General features: G+C 35.2%; 4 long non-coding RNA genes across 6 annotated transcripts; all 4 read right to left on the minus strand.

The window, feature by feature from the left end:
- Window positions 1-166: 166 nt before the first annotated feature.
- Window positions 167-3,903, minus strand: LOC147506173 (uncharacterized). 3 transcript variants are annotated; one of them, XR_015193593.1, is made up of 3 exons: window positions 3,008-3,882; window positions 1,602-1,745; window positions 167-515 (listed from the first exon to the last, which is right to left on the minus strand). It is a non-coding gene; the product is annotated as an uncharacterized LOC147506173 (long non-coding RNA). The 3 variants fall into 3 exon arrangements; XR_015193592.1 differs by having other exon boundaries at window positions 167-543; XR_015193594.1 differs by lacking the exon at window positions 167-515 and having other exon boundaries at window positions 557-1,745; window positions 3,008-3,141; window positions 3,861-3,903.
- Window positions 3,904-3,965: 62 nt separating this feature from the next.
- On the minus strand, window positions 3,966-4,566 carry LOC147506174 (uncharacterized). Its single transcript, XR_015193595.1, has 4 exons — window positions 4,515-4,566; window positions 4,394-4,431; window positions 4,106-4,311; window positions 3,966-4,030 (listed from the first exon to the last, which is right to left on the minus strand). It is a non-coding gene; the product is annotated as an uncharacterized LOC147506174 (long non-coding RNA).
- Window positions 4,567-8,379: 3,813 nt separating this feature from the next.
- Window positions 8,380-14,243, minus strand: LOC147506175 (uncharacterized). The gene is made up of 3 exons (XR_015220746.1): window positions 13,894-14,243; window positions 10,262-10,443; window positions 8,380-9,844 (listed from the first exon to the last, which is right to left on the minus strand). It is a non-coding gene; the product is annotated as an uncharacterized LOC147506175 (long non-coding RNA).
- Window positions 14,244-17,451: 3,208 nt separating this feature from the next.
- Window positions 17,452-18,296, minus strand: LOC147506176 (uncharacterized). The gene is made up of 4 exons (XR_015220747.1): window positions 18,047-18,296; window positions 17,914-17,946; window positions 17,739-17,838; window positions 17,452-17,647 (listed from the first exon to the last, which is right to left on the minus strand). It is a non-coding gene; the product is annotated as an uncharacterized LOC147506176 (long non-coding RNA).
- Window positions 18,297-19,899: the final 1,603 nt, after the last annotated feature.

Below are 19,899 nucleotides of genomic sequence, written 5' to 3' on the forward strand. Positions count from 1 at the left end.
TACTAGATTTTTAGTGAGGAAGTCTTTTTATGTTGTTGATAATTTGCTTAGTGAGCAAGTCTTGTATATTATATATAGAATGATGTTTCAGTCTCTTCAATCAGAGGAAGACAAATAATCGTGTTCTTCTTTATTTTCACTAGTAAATGGGCACGTGCTACAAAGATAATTATCTGGGAAAAGAGTTGGGATGGCATGTTATTTGCTAACTCATTAGTCATTTACACTCGAGAAAATTTTGAGCATAAGCACGTACTGCTTTAGAAAATACAAACAAAGATTTGCATTTTTTACCAAAAACGCAAAGATTTGCATTGACATTGAAATCCAGTATGCTCAAGCAAGTTCTGAATGACATTTTTACAAATAAACTATTGTTTAATGCTTAATATATTTTGTTACAAAAACGAAATTGGCATAGCCCTGCAGAAAAAAAAAAAAAAAAAACTTCACATTGGCGTTCTCACAAAGATGTTGCTAGCATTTCATAGACGTCGGATGTGACCCATATGGACCTGTCAATGAATGTGGCGATTTAAATGCCTTACATCATAAGAATGGAAAGCTTCAGGCATGTATGTCGTAGAAAATAAAAATTCGCAGAAATGGCCAAGAATCTAAGATTACCTTAAACTATGCATAAGTCCTACTTAAAGAAGCTCATACCCCATTAAAGAAAAGTCTATTTACATACACATATAGATGAGTTACAAAACTAATTTCTTGTTATTCTAGTGGGATATATATACGAATGTGGTTTTATTTGTTGTTTAGGTGTACTCAAATGGAGCAAATATTTACTTTGTAATACTTGTGTAAACATCTAATAGAGGTGTACTCAAATGGAGCAAATATTTACTTTGTAATACTTGTGTGTAAACATCTAATAGAACCACAGTATAAAATTAGATCATGATGGTATTACAAATCTATAGCAATAAATATAAAGTCTTAATTAATATTTTGACCAAGATGGTGTAACTTGGTTGAGGGTTTTCTAATTCTAAAACAGTGGCAGTCTTCTAAACATAAGTTCTAATGCAAACTTTTGTACCTTTACAGTTTTGCATGCATTCTAAATGTAGTTAATAAATATAATTGTGGATTGCATGCAGGTCAACTCGCAATAAAGTTTTAGCTACGAGTATCTAGCTAAGTTGACAAAACTATATACAACAAAATTGCTAAGAATCCAAGATAAGTACCTTAATTAAATTGTGCATAAGTCCTACCTGTAGAAGGTGATAGTCCCTTAGGTAGCGAGCCTGAGAGTCACAAAACTAATCTTATTTTATTTTTTGGTCCTTTGTCTTTGTCTTTGTCGGTTGTTGGTCAATAATTTTTTTCTTTTAATTATAAGCATTAAAACAGTAAAAATAAAAACAGACTAACATGAATAGTAAACAACTTCTGTTTGGAAAGCATGTCGTGTTTGTTATACTAAATGCATGACCGGCTTGAAGTCCATAGGACATACATTTTGTATAAACCATTCTTAAACAATAAATTAAATATTTCTTTATGGTAATAATCATATAAATGCACGACAGAAGAGTAATAAATAATAGAAAATGTGTTAAGGTGCATTCAGACCTACTTACCTGAATAGGGGGTTTGTTATGTCCAAGATTGATTGGATGTTGTATGCCTTGGTTTTTGACCAAGCAAAAATCATTAATCACCACCCTTCAACCATCTGAATTGGGACGATGACGACCACTGCAACAACACGTTCATTTGAAACTCTGGAAAACATAATCAACTTAGAAGAGATCTTTATTTGCAGCACATATTAAAGACAAAGAAACTTGTCAAATGAAGAATCAGTGTATCCAATATCCACTAATATGCTATAAGATGATAAAACCATGCCTTAGGATCAAAGATATGAAAAAAAAAAAATGCAACAACAACAACAACAATTTTCTTTTCATGTGGCCCATTGGAATAAAGTCTACTAAAATATGAATAAACCATTTTTCTGTGGCAGTTTATGACCTTTAAAGGTAAATGTTGCCTTCTCCTATCCGTACAATACCGTTAATCATTTTAGGTAGACCAGCCTTCAAGAGAGCACAAAATTTTGAACAAAACAAACAACCGAATTGTAGTTACTCAAAAGCAAAATTATATAACAAATAGTACACTGCAGTTCTTATAAACCATCGATCTATGTTGATATTTTTCATAAAAACGGAACAGGCTAATCATTTCTAGAGATTTGTGTTTAGTTCATCGTTGTATGCTAGAAATTTATGCAATAACAAAGGTACATTGTTTGAAAATTCATTCCATAGAGCATTTCACATTTCCAAAAGATGGACATTCATTGAATCAGAGGAAATTAAAGAAATACCGAAAATATTCATTGGTGCAATTTATTATGTTGGTATAGGTAATCTAAACTATGTGCCTGGTCATGGTCAGAGTACGTTAAAATTTCTAGCTAGCATACAAAGAAGTTACTCAGCTCCTCTCTATTTGGGCGTCTAGTGGTTGTCAAAAGGATCTTATACTTCAAATTACGATAGAATATTACATGATGTCAGTGGTTGTAAACAATCTTCAACCATGGGATCAAAGAAATGGTCAAGGTCATTCTAAACCATCCAAATAATTGGGCACTTGGCATAATGATCATGAAAAAAAAATTGCAGTATGTATCCCATGTCCAATAATTCTACTAAACAACTAATATGTGAGTTGCATACAAAAGGTCACCCATTAATGACAAAATTTATACAATCCAGATTTCAAGTACATTCTTAGGTTCTCAAAGAGACCCAAGCGGAGATTGTACTGAAGTGGTACATGTGAAACTCAAAAAGAAATTTAGTTCGCACTACTCTTGTGTCAAATAGGTGGTAGTGCCTAATAGACACAGTTGTTAGAAAATTAAAAAGTTCATGTTGGGCAGTCAAACCTATAAGTATAATCAGTTGACAAACAAAACATATGACAGGAAGAAAATAGAATATATATGTGATGAGAATGAATATTCAATAACCTTGATAGTCTGCTTGTTGGTATTGAAATGGGTATAAAGCGATCAGTGAACACTTCTTCTTGAGTAGGTTCAGAAGCGTCTTCTCCTCAACTTAATTCTTTGTGTAATTGATTGAGTAGTAACGCCTGTTCAACCTATAAATCAATTACTTGCAGATGATGTGATCAACAAAAAAAAAAACAGGTTAAGGTTCATTCACAACTAAGTTCATTAGCAATTAACAACACATTACGTTTACAGTCTACTCAATTTCCATCATAACAAAGAAAATACATAATTATGTGAACTTTGAAATAAAATATAATGAAACCAGCCAAGATGAATGACGATGATATTTACACCTTCCACATAGTGCATCACATATGAAACCTTCATAAATATTCATAACGGTGCATGAACATAGATCGGAAGAGATATCAATCCAAAGACATAATGCAAAATTCAGAACCAACTCAAAACAATGATTATAGAAGCACAGGCTAAAACTGTAAAGAATAAACTGAAGTGAATATAAAATTTTAGCCATAAGCCCATAATGTATGTATGCCCATTATCCTTTCAAGCGCGTAGTGGGGTTCATGTAACTTGAAGTGTCATTTTTTTTGCAAATAGCAACATTAAACTTAAAACGGAAGAAAGAAAATGTTCATTGAAGTAGATAACATACTGCAGTGTGTACTGTGTAGTACAATAAAATGGCACGTACAACCACAACAAATTAAACTACACCAGCTAAGGTAAACTAAGAATGGGATACTTTTGATAGATATTCACACGATTTGTATTTTTTAAAAAATAATGGGATTAACATAAAGCAATGAAAAACAAAATAGTAATAGAGAGAGATGTGTACCCGTTGATGATCCCCTTATGTAAAGAGGCAACTGAGTGGGATTAAACTTTTAATTTAAAACTCTTTTGACAAGAATAAGACCGGAAAATCCGAACGTAAAAAGACGGCAAGAATTAAATTAAAAAATCCAAACTTGTTTCTTGAGAACAAAATGGCAACCGTTTCGTAACCTATCAATTCAAAGAGTGGTTAACCTTTTGCCACAATTAAACAAAGAAAATTGTATTATGAAGAAGTTCAGTTACCTTTTTCCACAATTAAACTCTTTGAGAAGGAGGGAGCATGTAGTGTTTCTTAAATGTAGTGTTTTGGAGGAGGAGAGACGAAGAGAACCTGGATCATTGTTTATTCACGAAGATTGGATCCGAAACGGTGCCTCTGTTGCTCGAGTTTTAACTTTTAAGAGCCTGGAAATATGTAACCACGTCTTTACCCTTGCAATTTGTACTACCTGAAAATTTAGGGGGTGAAACTTTTGGGTACTGTTGGGATTAAAAAGTTTGGATTAAAACTTGAAAAAAAAAAAAGCGAACCTGTTTTTAAAAAAGAAGAACCTGTTTTCTGCGATTGCCTGCAAAAGAAAATCAATATAATTGAAAGTGGTTTCCTACAAAGTGGAAACAGAGAAAGTTTAATTCTAAATAGTTCACTTACCTTCTTCCACAAAGTTTTGGATAGTTTTGGAGGAGGAGAGACGATGAGAACGCAGTTTTGTAGGAAATCGGCATTAGTGGAGAGAAAGCATGTAATTGGGAAAGTAGGGAAATAGAAAATTTCAATCTTCAATGACTTTTTCGTATTGGGAAGAATTGAATACACTGGACGGAAATTGCGATTTTGGTATTTGGTGGAGGAGACGCACTGTTTTTTTTTTTGTAACTGGAGACGCACGTACTGTTTGGATTATAAACGGTTGCAAAAAACTAACTGTTGTACATGACCAACATACCCTTTCACTTAAAGCTTTTTAAAAATTTAGAGGGTGAAACTTTAGGGTACCCTTTTGATTTAAAAGTTTGGTCTAAAACCGGTAATACGAGGCCTAATTGAGGAAACCAGGTTTTCCCATTATATATAATTATATATAAGATATACATATTTTTTATTTTACATCAATAATCTACTCCATGCTAGCATCCTCTTTACCATATACAATATTTCCAGCTATTGTGGTCGCAAACAATGCTGGTTCCTGGCTAACCAGACCCGCACCCCCACCATGTTTTCTACATCACGAACATATGAAAAGGACAAAAATGTTGTCATTGTAGGGTCTTTCAAAAGGACAAACAAGAAGTAGTTATCACCTATTGTTTTCATCAATGGAAACGTCTTCCTTTGGATTGGTGCATTTTGACACATGGGCCATAAGGGGCAAATTAAAAGCCCAGATGGCATTTTGGGTAACTCCTAAGTCGAATCTTCAAGTTCGTGATATTGTGTACAACGATCACTGGCATAATACCAATAATCGAGGATATCAGGATCAATGTGTTTTTTGTTGTTAACCGTGTGTCAGGGCCAGCTTACACCTACCTCGGCTAATCCCAGGGCCATAGTTGGAAATTCTACAGTGTACTTTTTGTTATTTTTTGTTTGAAGAAAGCCATATCAAGATCTTTAAGAGGATCCAGGTGATGACAGTAATTGGATTAGCACCAACAGTACTAATCCCCACCTTAGTTTCATACACACTACCAGAACTGCTACTCTCTACTAACTTGGAACCTACAAGGGTTTTTCCAAAGACTAAGGTGGTTAATATGTCAAATAACTTTAGTTTTTCTGGATGATATATAAATCATATAATTGGAGGGGCTAGAGGGAGTCATATGTGATGTGAGCCATATAATTGGTTGTGTTAGTATTCATGTTTTGTCATTGATTCCAAAATCTTGAGGTTAATTGTTATCAATGTGATCTATAATTCCCAACGTAAGTGCCCGAATTCATTTAGATGGTGGTAGATTCCAATTTTTGTTGATGTGGTTAATTATCAATTATCTTGTTCAATTTATTAACACTCCTACCCCACCCCACCCCCTCCACCCGACCTACCCACCACTTTAAATTAAATTAAATTTGTAAATATTACATATTTACGTACAATTTTATATTAGTTAGTCTATTTATTTTATTTGTTTGATCTAGTTAGTGTGTTTTCGGTGATTTTGAAGGAATTGAAGTTAAATTGATTAAATGTGTCAAAACTAAAGAAAATGGCGTGACTTTAGTTTGTTCACTAGAAGTCAGAAGAAGAGAATTATTTGGATCAGATATGGGAGTTATTAGTTTGGGCTTTGTAATATTGGGCCGAAGTAAAAGAATGAAGGCAAATGGGCTTATGTCATGAAGCGAGTGAAGAATTAATCAAAACCCAAAAAGAAGCTTTTGATATTGGAACCGACGTGACCAACAAAAGTAAGTTTTAAAACCCATGTATACTTCTGTTCTCAGGATGCGTTTAGTTTGCGGGTAGAAGATACATACACAACGTTTTTAGAGCAAGTCTAATAGGGGGTTATATGGGCAGCTAAAGGCAAGTATAACACCCCAACCACAAAAATGTCATTTTAATGGGGCTGCTTAAAAAGTCTTAAATTCCAATCATGTGCTCCATAGATATACAGGTCCAAAAATTTTGTTGGTCATTGACCTGTAAAGAGGAAAATTTCACATGAAAATGAATGTACAAATTATCAAATTAAAATCATGTGAAAGGAAGACATGTAGTATGAAATGAAAACCAAACTATAACATGTAAGCACCATTATACTACACTAGTAAACGGGCACGTGCAACGCACGTGCTAGCAATGAAAAATGGGGCGGAAAAAATGAAAGGAAAGAATTATGTATAATGTAAAATATTACATATTAAATTTGTCTGAATGAAACTTCAATAAGGAAAAAAAAACACTTGAATACGTTAGTTTTATTCTTTGTTTGATACGTTTTTTGCTGCTCTGCTATGCTGCGAATAAATATATTTGAAGAGGTATTTAACCGCTTATAAGTTAGTTAGTATGTAATTAGTATTGTATATGCCACAAACTAATTAACCTAAAAAATAGATATTATGTTGAGGAAATTCACCTTTGTGTTGCTAGTTGTGTGATTCTTTTGTCGAGTATTTATATGTGATGGAGGAACATTGTTGGATTCATATGAGTGTACTACCTGTAAGATATAAAAATACTACATCATGTTGTGCAATATAATGTGTATTCTTAACTGAAGATTAAAATATCTAAAGAAAAATGTAAGAAGAATAACCTTTTTCTTATTATTGTCTTCTTAATGATCTAGCGAATCCATTAGCAATTGTTCTTTTTGTCGTTGAATATTTTGGTCAGATTAAATAAGTAGGCCGGTAGGTTGGACAGAGAAAGCAAATGTTGCTAGCTAAAAAAAGCCATTTTTTTTTAAATTTAGAAACGTTCACATTTAAGTCGGATATAATATGTGGACTGAATTGAATATGTAAATAATAGCTTTTGATAAGATGGCTGTGGCAAGATTGAATGATTCAAATGATGGAGGGTTGAATTTTTTCAATCCATTTGTATGGAGGCGCACAGAAGTAAGAAATTATGGATTATAGCTGCATAGTTGAATTACATCTAGAGTAAGCGGCATATCACTGGGACTGATTCCAAATATTTCAAGTTAGTACTCAATATCTGTATAAGCAGCAGTGGTTTCAAAATAAACTTTAGCAGTACTGCCACGCTGGAACCTGTTGTCAACTGCCCATTTGGTGGTGACGTTGTGACTTGGTTGGTGACATGGCTTTGTACTTGGTAGTGGTGGCTTGGTTTTCCAAGGAGCATTGTGTATTGATTGCATTGGATGAATGGTCGTTTTATGCAGCATTGATTTCAGATATTGAGTACTAACTAACCTACTAACAATCTCTTGACATGGCCTTACGGTAGCATGGACAATGGCAAAGATGCAGAGAATTATATAAATATTGAGCCAAATGGTAGTCTCGTTGAACACTTTCGTCAAGAGAATGGAGACAAAATATTAACTTTTCCATAAACATTACCATTACGTTGTTCCCTACTTGGTAATCGTTTGGACAAAATGAGTATCTAATCCTTCATTCCTGAAACTTCTTAATTTTTCTTAGCCATTTTGCTTTGAGTTACCAAGGCATGACACACCCAACAAAAGCTTGAACTGCAAGTTGATTGTGAATCAGGTTAAACTATATGATTCCTCACATAAGGAAAAACTGCAATATGCATTATTTTTTGTTTGTTTTATGTAATACTAGCAAAAGGGCACGTGCGATGCACGTGATATGCAAAATGAAAACGGAATTATACTATTAATTTGCTAAAAGATCCCACTATTCGATTTCAATTTTTTTTTGTTAGATGTTCTACTTGCAAAAAAACTTAAAGTACAAAGCTTTGTTATATGCTTAATATGGTGAAGAATTTCTTAAGAATGCATCGAGTAACATTTTTGTAAGAGAAGAAGAAAAAATAGATATAAGATTCACGGCATGTGAAAGTAATAATATATTATCAACATAGATATAATGGGGACAATGTGTAACAAATTACCGGTAACTAATCTTCAATTTTCAAGCCTTGCTAGGTGTTTTCTCTATCATAAGCAGGTAACTCAATTTTGTAAAACTCCAAAACTACTGTGCTAGTTTCATGTAGTAAATGGCTCAATCCTCCAAGAAGCATTTTCCTCAGGAGCTCTCGAGCAACAATTTCGACATTGACATGAGCTCTATCAAAATCTTATACATGATCTGGCATACCCTTGCTTGCTACGGATGACAAACATATATTTTCTTCACAGTCTATGCATAACTCCTAAATAGCAAACAATTAAACTATTATAGATATGAGTGAAGATTGCCGTTGTGTAGATCTGTTAGCATGTTAACGGTTGTTGTAATTTTCTGATCCATCCCCACCCTCCATGTTATCAAGGTTTCATCCATTTAGCCCACTTCATGTGAAACGATGATGAGTTATGGCATTCGATTCGCAGATGACATCGTAGTCCCCTTTCTTGAATACCTTGGAGGCTTTATCCATAAGTCCATGCTTGCAAAACACAACTTTCAAAGCAGAAACCAAAGAGTCGAACCAGATTGAAGTGATGGGTTCTTCCAATGGTACCCACTTCTTCCATAAAGTGATCTTCAATTCTCTTGTCAGAACTCCCATTCAGAATCTTCACTGCTACTGGAGTTTCATTATCTAAAATTGTGCACCAAACCCACCTTCGCCCAAAACGTTAGCAAAATTGTTGGTAGCAATCGTTAGTTCTTGAGAGGAAAATCTGATGCGCTTCTCTCTTTTCATCTCAGCAGAAACTTATCCACAACAATATTTCTTCTTCGAGCCATCATCTAGTAAAAGTTTTAGAAGACCGTTGTAGGTGAAACAGTATGCAAACCACAATTATGAATATTTACAGAAGCGCACAGAAATGATCAGACTCCTGAATAAGAAACCACCAGAGATACTTTTACGGCTTGGTTAATAAGCTATTTATCTTATTAGGAATCACAGATATTCTAGTAACCAATTGCTTATTAGAAATCACAAACCGTTAAGGTTTTCGGTAATAAATCCACTAACTATTCTCAACATTTATCGCTAGGAAGTTTGCTAGGAAGTTTCCAAGGGAAGCACATTGTTAGGATGACTTTGGGAATTCCATAATCTATCATTTTCTACATAAAGCACGTTCTGTGCTACTAAATTGTACTACTTAATGTGCTATCTCACCTTCTTGTGAAAATTCGAAAAGGCTCTTGCAGGTGAAAAAGTGTGCATGCCACCGTCATTAATATTTACAGAAGCGCGCATAAATTATCAAACTCCTAAATAAGAAACCAAATTGAAATTGTGAGACAGAACTTACTGTCGCCGAAGAAAATTATGACAATCAATAACGTTAGTAGCGGAGGATCCATTACTCCTAACGCAAAAAAGATATCACCTGAGATGGATTGGTTATTAGGCGATTTTTTATCTGAAAGAGAATGAAAAGATCATGTTCATTCTACTAAACAAACTGCCTAATAGAAATTCCTATGTTTGTCTATTCATGAAATTCCAATGTTTGTCTATTCATGAAATTTAACTGCTAGGAAATTTCCAGGGGCAGCGCGATATGGGGATGACTTTGGGAACTCATAAAACAAATATTTTCAGCTAAATGCAAGTTCTGCAACACTAAACTATACTATCTAATGAGCCAATACACATCCAGTGAAAATGGTGATAACAACAGGCGCTAAACTTCGTACTCAAGCTCTGCCATCAATTTGTATCATATTATAGATAGACAATATCAAATGGAGAATGCCAATGTGCAGCTAGATTATGTGGAGATATGTTCGAAAATATAAGGTACTTGCATGTCTCCCCAAAGTTTAGTGCATTCTGAATGTCTTGGTACAACTCGGACCTAATAGTCTGCTGATTATCCCGATAAAATCTCATCTTCATTGTCTCAAATATGACACACATGTCAACCACAAACTGTTGTAGAAGGCAACATCCCAAAAGAAACAATGAGACTTCAGAGGGCTGAATCTGAATATCAATTAATGAACATAGGCAATATGGAAAACCAATATATGGTTCTATGGAAAAACCATTTTTAGCATAACATATCACTTTAATCAGCTCTAATATCATGCAATGTATCAACAACATATCACCTTATTAATATATTTAGTTATTTACAGTTCAATCCATTGTACTAAGTCAAAAAAATATAGAAAATAGTAAAAAAAAAAAAAAAGATACATCACGTGATGTATTGTTTTATAAAGGGATGCTAAGAAAATGTTCCTGATTTAAAATCCTTACAAATTGTGTCATAATGTAGCTATAATAGATTGCAGCGAAGTGTGCATTCATTTACAAATTGTGTCATCTAAGCAAAATGCAGACGACAATCCACAGGCAGATTGAATGCCTCTCTCTTGACAGAGCATTTAGCTTCATTTATCTCTTGACACGCGATTTGACAGAGCATATCATTTGAGTTGGTTTATCCTAACAATTACTAAACACCTGTAAAAGGGCATATTTGCCTAAGTTGGTAGACCTCGTCAAGCTGCGGTGGAAAAGTAATATTCTACCTTATACAACATCACAGTATAACACTTTCCATCCTCTTTTATCTGGGCTTTGGACCAGTAACGCAAGAATGCATTATTATATAACTTAATAACTTATTAGTAATCATCCGATCATGAGTCAATAATTAAACGAATAACAATAAGCAATAAAATGCTAGCATTCTCTGAAGTGGGTCATACCTAGGGTCAACAATTGTGATATTCAACCATCGCGCTTCACAATTAATCAGGATGCAAAAATATTGATGAGCAGAATAAAATAACACTCTAAGTGGAAGCAAATAAACGGAATGTGTTTAAGTTATAAATAAGTGAACCCTATTGCAAGAGAACTTTGATTTCAAAATTGAGTAAATAATAATTAAGCACATCTTCTTGTGATCAAATTCACAATACCATAATAAGGAAAAAGATAAAATAATAGAGATGAGAGATGTGTACCCGTTGATGATCCCCTTTCGGTGAAGCGGCAGTGTACGAGGCTATTGGATTGAAACTAGTAGAATGTACAGGCTCTATGAGAGGCTTGAACCAAGAAGCCGAACCGGTGAAAGGACTCACTTTGGAAGTTGACATTAAGATGCACAACTGGTGAGGAAAGGTAGACCTGATGGTAGCTCGCTTAGACCATTTTCAAGTCATTCTTGGAATGGACTTCTTGAAAGCAAACAAGATGGTGGTAATGCCACACTTGGGGGGAATTATGATCCAAGATTCCGAGAATCCTTGCTTCATTCCAGATGTTAGGAATGGAGGGTGCTAAAAGGGTTCTAAAAATATTGTATTATTTGTAAGATGTATGTGTTTTACTATTGCGCCAAAGAGTGCCAATAAAGAAGATTGCTTAAGATATTGTTTTATAAGCATACTTGTAAGCAAAATTGAGGTCTTAGAAGTGTTTTCGACACTATATGAATGATATGTGACATTCTTTAACAAGAAGCCTCACTTGAAAAACATATATCTAAATGGTTTTCCAATTTATTGACTTTGTCATGAGAAATTGGAAAAATGTGGGGGATTATGTATCTTCTTGAATTAATCAATTCAAAATTGGAAATTTGTTGAAGCATTACTCAAAAGACATCAAATGTGGTGTTTTGCTCTAGGAGAGATGCATAAATTTCAAAGAAATCCTTATAGCAAACGTGCATAGCAAGGTCCACTATGGAATTAGAATTCATAGTGTTGGGCCGAGGGACTTGCATTTCTTAGAGGATATTCCAAATTGGGCTCAACCTGTGCCAGCAGTGTGTATACACTGTGATAGCCAATCTGCTATTGGTAGAGCACAGAGTAGCATGTATAACGGGAAGTCTCGACATATACGTCGTAGACATAATACCGTTAGACAATTGCTCTCAAATGGAGTTATCTCAATCGACTATGTAAGGTCAAAAGATAACATTGTGGATCCGCTTACAAAAGGTTTAACAAGAGAGCAAGTAGAAAGATTATCAAAGGGAATGGGCCTAAAGCTTTTGAGATAATCAACCAAGAGTCATCATAATGGAAAAACCAACCTAGTTGACTGGAGATCCCAAGATCTAGGTTCAATGGGCCAACCGAATTATGTTTGTGACTCGATTAGCACCGGAGAGTAATATTATACTCTAACCCATTCCTATATAAGGCAGTGCATATCCGGCCATGAACCCGGGATAAGTCAAGCTTTTAATGATTTACTATATCTTGGAAAGTTATGTTATCCAAGTGGAGTATTGCAGGATACTCTTTATAGAAATCACCTATGTTAGTGCGAAGTGGGGCGCTTCTATGAGAATTTTAACGACAAATGTCTCAAAAGCACTATCTCGAAACCAAGAAGTGTTCAAGGCCAAAATGAACACAAACGTGAGAACCAACAAGATTCGAGGCGATCTTGGCGTGAAGATGATTGTCTAGGTTTATACAAACGGCCGACAGCGGTTCAAGGACATTAATTGAAGTCTACCGATCGTCCAATTAAATCCGATCGTCTTTCACTAAGGCAAGTTCAAGGCCTCCCATGCTACTGCTACTTGACGACGCGGTATCTTTTCATTTGTAAAAGAACAAATCCAATGTTTATGATAGAAGAAGCCAAATTTTCATTCATGTGGGGATTGTTAGAAAAATGATTTGCTCAAATCCATTTAAATATGAATGAGTAGTTTGTCTCCCAAGTTACCCCACTTAAGATGAAATGGGTTTTTCTTGAAAACAAGACGTAATGTGAGAAAAACCTTTTCAAAATGATGCATTTGTTTGAAACAGTGCATTATGCCCAAAAGGTGCGACCTTCCGAAATGTGCACTGGTTTGAAACAGTGCATCATGCCGAAAAGGTCCAACCTTTCGAAATAGGCACTGGTTCAAACAAAGGTTATATGTCGAAATGGTGTGTCCTTTCAAACATGTGACTTTTCAAAGAGTTGCTTACTTTTTCCCAAGAGTCACTGTGTTGTTTCGAAAAGGCACCACTCACCTATAAATAGTGGATGAATTTGGAGAGAAAATACACCAGATCACACAGAGTTCTGATCTTTCTCTTCTCCCTCTGTTCTTAGTCAAATACTATGTTGTGTTCGCTGAGTCTATAGAATTGAAGTGCTAGCTTTCTATAGAAGGAAATCCGTTCTATCTTGGGAGATAGTTTCTCATCAACCTTCAAGCACCGTGAGGGGGAAAATCTGTCTTAAGGACATAGTGTATCTACACTAGGCTCGGATTTAATTAAGAAGTACAAGACACTTACAAGACAAAAGGTTTGTATAGTTTGGTAATTGGTAAAGAGTAAGTACAATTAAGTTGGATATTCCTAACAGAAAACAAAGTGTAATAAACATTGGAATCTAAAGTATGAGTAAAGGACAGTGCAACTTAGGAATCTAAAGTATGAGAAGAAGTTCACCTACCTTTTTCCACGAATAAACTCTTCGAGAAGGAGGGAGCATGCATGTTCTCAAATTTGAATAGAGAATTTGTTTCTTGACTGGTGGCATTTTTGGAGGAAGAGAGACGAAGAGAACATGACTTATTGTTTATTCATGAAAATTGTAACGAAACGGTGCGTCTGTTACTCGAGCAGTTTCTAATTTTCGTACGTGGTTTAGCTTTGAAAATAGGTAATTACATGTATACCCTCGAAATCAGTCTTACCAGAAAATTTAGGGGGTGAAACTTTCAGGTACCCTTTTGATTCAAAAGTTTGGTTTAAAATGGAGAATACGGGAACTAATAAACGGCGGCTAGTTTTCCCATTATATATAAGATATGTTTCCTAGGGGAAATGGAAAAAATTTATTCATAACTGTCAATATTTCATAGACGTCAGGATAAAAAATTCATAGCGCTCCTCACGACTGGTGAACCTTCATATTTGTACAGACAAAGCAGGAGCATCCAATCCACACACGTGGTATAGTCCATATATGCACCGGAGGAAAAGTGGGAATCTTGTGATAGTGGGTGCACATTTGTTATTGGCACCGAAGTTGCTCTCTCCTCGTACTACATGGGATGATGGGAAATGGAGTTTGAATCTTCTTTGGCATGATGATGATTACGTTTATAACGACACTGAGGAGACACCAATGATTGGACACTAATTAGGCAATTCGATAGTCACTTCCCAAGTTCTAATTAAAAGGTCGAGAACATGCTATAAGGGCATAAGTTAAAACAGATTTAAGGCTGATTATGTAATGCTTTAAAGCGCTATTCAGAGAGGAAACACTCATACCTAGCAGAGATAGACTGCATGATAATAAAATGAAACAATAAAAAACATGATATTAACTCAAACAATGATTTTGAACAAAATTTTCAGCTGTGTGCAGTCAAAAATCTAGATAGAAACGAGCTCTAACGCAAAGCGAAGGGACTAATTTCCCCAATATTATCTAAGTTAAAGGATTCGGCCAAAGGGAGCATCTAAAGCACAGCTGAAGTGCATCATCGTATTAAGCAACAATGGTTATACTACATGGTAGGCAAGAGCTGGCCCGCAATCGAATGAGGGGCCTTCAAAGAAAGTGTTTGTTTACCAATATCATAACAAACACTATTACATGGCAGAGCAAATCTAGTAGTTTGATAGAACAACTATTTATGTAAATCCTATCACATTACTATTACATGGCAGAGCAAATCTAGTAGACATTAGTAACATCACTGCTGCATTACAAATTAAATTCCAAGAACAAAATATCTAATAACCATAAATAATAAAACAATAGTAAGTTTAGGACAATAATAATAACGACATAGTCCAATCTATCTTCAGCATTCAGTCCTATTACCGTTTACATGCTCCAATCTCAAACCACAACATTGATATCCATCGAAAACTGAGTTGCTCCCCCCTGAACAATCCCGTATTTTGTTCTCTCCCTCACCGCTATCAAACCTCTCAAGGTTTAATACCCCCGAATGGCCATCTTCAACTTGGTCATTTTCGAGAATGGATGTAAGTTCTTCTCCGTACAACTCTTTCAAATCCACCTGTTTCAGCGTAAAAACTTTGGTAGAAATACTTCACTTCACATTCAAATAGAAATATATGCTTATATAAAAGCACATTATATACTATTCTTACTAAGATAAAGCATTGCAAGGTTCCAACCTCCAACTGGGAACTCCTAACCACTACCATGGGGATTCTTGCGGTTTTCCTTTTAGACTAAATGGATATGTTAGAAAACATCATTTCAGATGGTTCTAATGTTATACGCAAACTCCAATTACATTAAAGAGAATGGACACATTGAACATAGCAAAATAAGCGAACTATATATCTATCACAGCAGGATACAAAATTTGAAGTATAAACATTTACGTACGATAAGAGAAAAAGCTGAGCACTAAGTGGAAAGATATCTAATCACTAACCTTAATTGAACTATTTTCTATTTCGATATTCTGGCACTCCTCGCAAAGTCTCGAAGCTCTGTTTTTAGAGTATTATTCTCGTTGTTCAATTTCTTCACCTTCGTTTGTAAATCTCCACATTCTGCCTGGTAAAACAAATAACGAAATGAAAAAAAAGACAAAAAGGCAGTCTAGGCAGCCTCAGAAAGTTTGACCACACCAACTGACCCCTGGAGAAAATTTTCATTGGAGAAATGTTTTTCTGGTAACGCAGATTTAGCATCCATAATCTTGAAAAGCAAAGAGCCCGAGCTCTACAGAAACAGATATACTCAGAGAATTGTGCATTTGAAATGAACCTTCCTGATGGGAAATCGCCTCTCCTCATGTAGACAGAGGATCAGGAATCAAACCTGAAGACAGGACCAACCACTAAAGAGGGCATAACAGATGAAGTGACTTGTGTTGTAGCTACTCCCAGAGGATCCGATGTGAGGATAACGGAGAAGAAATCAGATGTGATGGAAGACGAACACCAAGCTGTCAAGCCCTCTCATAGGTTATCCTCAAGAATAAGCACTCAAAATAGGAAGGTTGTTGTTGTCCCTTAAGCTAACAATGGATTGCAAAGTTGTGAATTATCTGATATTTGGAACGTTAATACATGTTCAGGCAATAGCATGGCCGAGTATAGAGAAAGTCTACCCATGGCAATTGAAGAGGAAGTGAAGAAGAACTCAGACTCCCATTTTCATCCAGTGTCATCATTGGATAAAGCTGATATCGATGCTCTTCGTGAATGTAGTGGAAATAAAACTAAAACTACTAATGAAGTTAATGTTCAAAAGACTTCCGCAGAAGATGAACCAGTAGTAGATAAGTTCGAATTATCAAGAAAGGATGGTGAAGACAGTTTAGGGGTTCAAATTTGTAAGGTTGATAAAAAAACAGGTGTTCTACCGAAAGGTTCTAATCTGACAGGTGTAGAAACATGTAATACCTCCAGTGAAGCAAATATCCAACTTGGAAGTGACAAGCTTATTAAGTTCACATTTCAGAGGAAACGCAAGAAGGGATCCTTGAGCGACCCTGATGAAAATGAATATCAAGAACATTACATCGTGAAGAGAAGAGCAGAGGAGAATCAAATTGGTGCTCTGGCGCCCCATAAATTTGACTCGATAATGGCTCGATCACGAGCAACAGATGCTGATAATATGTTGAGTTCACGGTTCAAATAAGTCAATACATACTCGCAACGCTGTAATTTTTTAATTTTTTTTAATTTTTTTTTTTGTTTTAGGAAGTGGGGAGGGTTGTGGAAGAGGTATCCCTAACTGCAACGATTTAGTGTGGTTGGGTATCCCGAACTAACCATATTGTTTATTTGAACGGCGATAGACAACTAATCATAAAAAATAATTATATTATAAAGGTAATGCAATACACAACATTTTATTGCATTGGCAAAAATCAAGAAGAGAGGGGGAAAAAAAACAACGATTCATTGAATGATAGTATAATAATGACATGAAAAAAAGTTCAATGTAAAGCATTCATAGCATCAGCATCGTCTGAAAGCAAGATCATGAAGGTATAATAACTATGTTTAGTTAAGGTTTAGTTTTTAACTAAAAGTTTTATGTTATTTCTTGAGACACACCTCGACAATGGCATGTATAGCTGGCCATGGGTGAAAACATGATCATGACTTTCATCAAGTAACTTGTCCAACAACAGTGGTGTGTTTGAGGAAAAGCACTCGTTCTAGAGTTAACTTTGAAACCGACTTTGTTAGCGCTGAAAAACAACATGCAATGAGTGAATAAACAGAAAGACAACTGATAAAAAATTCAACGGAAATTCGAATGATATGATTAAGAAGGTAAACGTGAGTGGAAGTCCCAACTGAAATTCCCAGACTCCTTGAAGAGCTGCTCAAAGTGAGGCTTGTAGTACAGAAATCCCTACAGTGAAGAATAGTTGTTCAGCTGAAACAAAGAACCAAATTTGTATTAGTATATCTTGTAGTATGATGTAATTACTAACATTCAAGCATATCTTACCTCCCAAATTTTATCATCCTTGTACTCTTCAAGCTGTTCAAAGTTATTTTTCATATTAACAATGATTCTGAAAGAAAAGATAGTTTTACAAAAGGAAAAAATATATAGAAATCACAAATATTCTGAAGCATACCTGGCTGCAGCAATCTGTAATTGACAAAGTGAGATCTCAGCAATTAATGAGCTCTGCATCCAGGCAGGAGTGAATCTGCCTGAGTTCCCCACAAAGAGGAGGAGGAAGCCCGTCATCCTGATTAGCAAGAGTTAGATCATTGATGCTAACGAAGATGACTTGCCAGATCCTATGTCGGAAGTTAGGCCAGAATCAATCTTAAATGAAATACCAGTTTCAGAAATAGTATTTCCATGCTGAAGAAACAGCCATACTTCTTTGGCGGCGGTTAGGCGTGAGAAGATGAGAGACACACGGAGCGAGGAGGCTGATGAAGAAATACATTGTGAGAGTTTGTGGCTACTGCCTGAGGTGCATATAGGGCACAATGGACATAACGAATGAATTGTGGGGCCTTCAAGCACCAAAGAACGAAATAGACAGCATGGTTGGCAAGCAGCTGTGATCGATGATTAATACCTCTAGGTATGTGTGGCATGTTCCAGATGTGGAGGGCCACATCCATGTACCTCATGAGGTGTTCATAGTTGCAGATGAGTAAACAACATCCATTGCCTTGTGTATCGCTTCCCTTTTTTCCGATTCTTGTTTGTGGGTGGGCATTGATACCGCAAAGATGCTTCATTGCCTGTACCCACTCACTGATCTCCTCCGGTAACATTTAAGAGGGTTAGGATTAAATTAAATGAACCATTGAACCCCTTTTTTATTAATAGAATTAACATACAACAATAACAAAGCAATAATTTTTTTTTTATACATCCAAACGATTACCACAAAGAAAACATATATCGTAACAAAAGAACATAAACCATCAAAGGAGTTTGTGTAGTGTAATCTACTAAGTAAATATTAGGATCTAAAATTAGATTAAATGGAAAACGGACGATGTTGCTATTGATCTGACCCACAAGGAATTGCCTAAGAATTATTTGACGACTTCAATCTTCAGTCCTATAAACAAAGTGAATTTGGATATGGTTTTAGTTATTAAAAAATAATCGTAGTAGAATAATAGTGGAATGATATATATATATATATATATATATATATATATATATATATATATATATATATATATATATATATATATATATATATATATATATATATTTATCTTAAGTCAAGTTTAAATACTTTATATTCTTTTATCATGTGCACCCTTTTAGAAGGAGTTCTTTTAGCTGAAGTCTGGGAAGGTTCATTTGAAACGCCAATCGGCGCTTGAGATTCTTAATAGCAACATTCTTCACGTTAAAACCAATATTGTCACTGGGTAGCGCTTCATGAATAGCTTCATGGTGCATTTCGACTGACTTAACTTCAGTTGTCAATCTAGTAGGGCCAAAGGTGATAACCATGCCAGCCAGCTAACATTATAAAACCAAACAAACATGCCAAGTACTCAAGCAGTGTAGTATTAAATTTAAAATAAGTTAATTGAAAACAGAGTTGTGATATACCTTGGGGACAAATTTTCTCTTTTTGTCAAGCTCCTCCTTCTTGGCCTTAACATGCTCCTCCTTGGCAAGAAGTGCCATCCTCCTAGCAGTCTTTGCATACGGGTTCAACTTGAGAAGAACATTCAAGTTTTTCAATGTGTTCTTCTTCATTGGTGCCCCTTCACTTCATTGTTAATTGGTCTGACCAAAGAATGAACCTCATTGGTTGACAAATCAGCATTAACCATCTTAGGACTTGGCAATACATAATTCTTCTTATTCTCATATGGCTGATCAAACGACCCATAAATCGAATCCAACATAAGATAGCACTTTAGTATGTGTAAACTTGCTCACGGATGGTTATATACTTAAGTATTGTAAGATGAAAGTAATTTAATATGCATGAAA

Source organism: Coptis chinensis, chromosome 4 (genome assembly GCF_015680905.1).
Source record: "Coptis chinensis isolate HL-2020 chromosome 4, ASM1568090v1, whole genome shotgun sequence".
NCBI lineage: Eukaryota > Viridiplantae > Streptophyta > Magnoliopsida > Ranunculales > Ranunculaceae > Coptis > Coptis chinensis.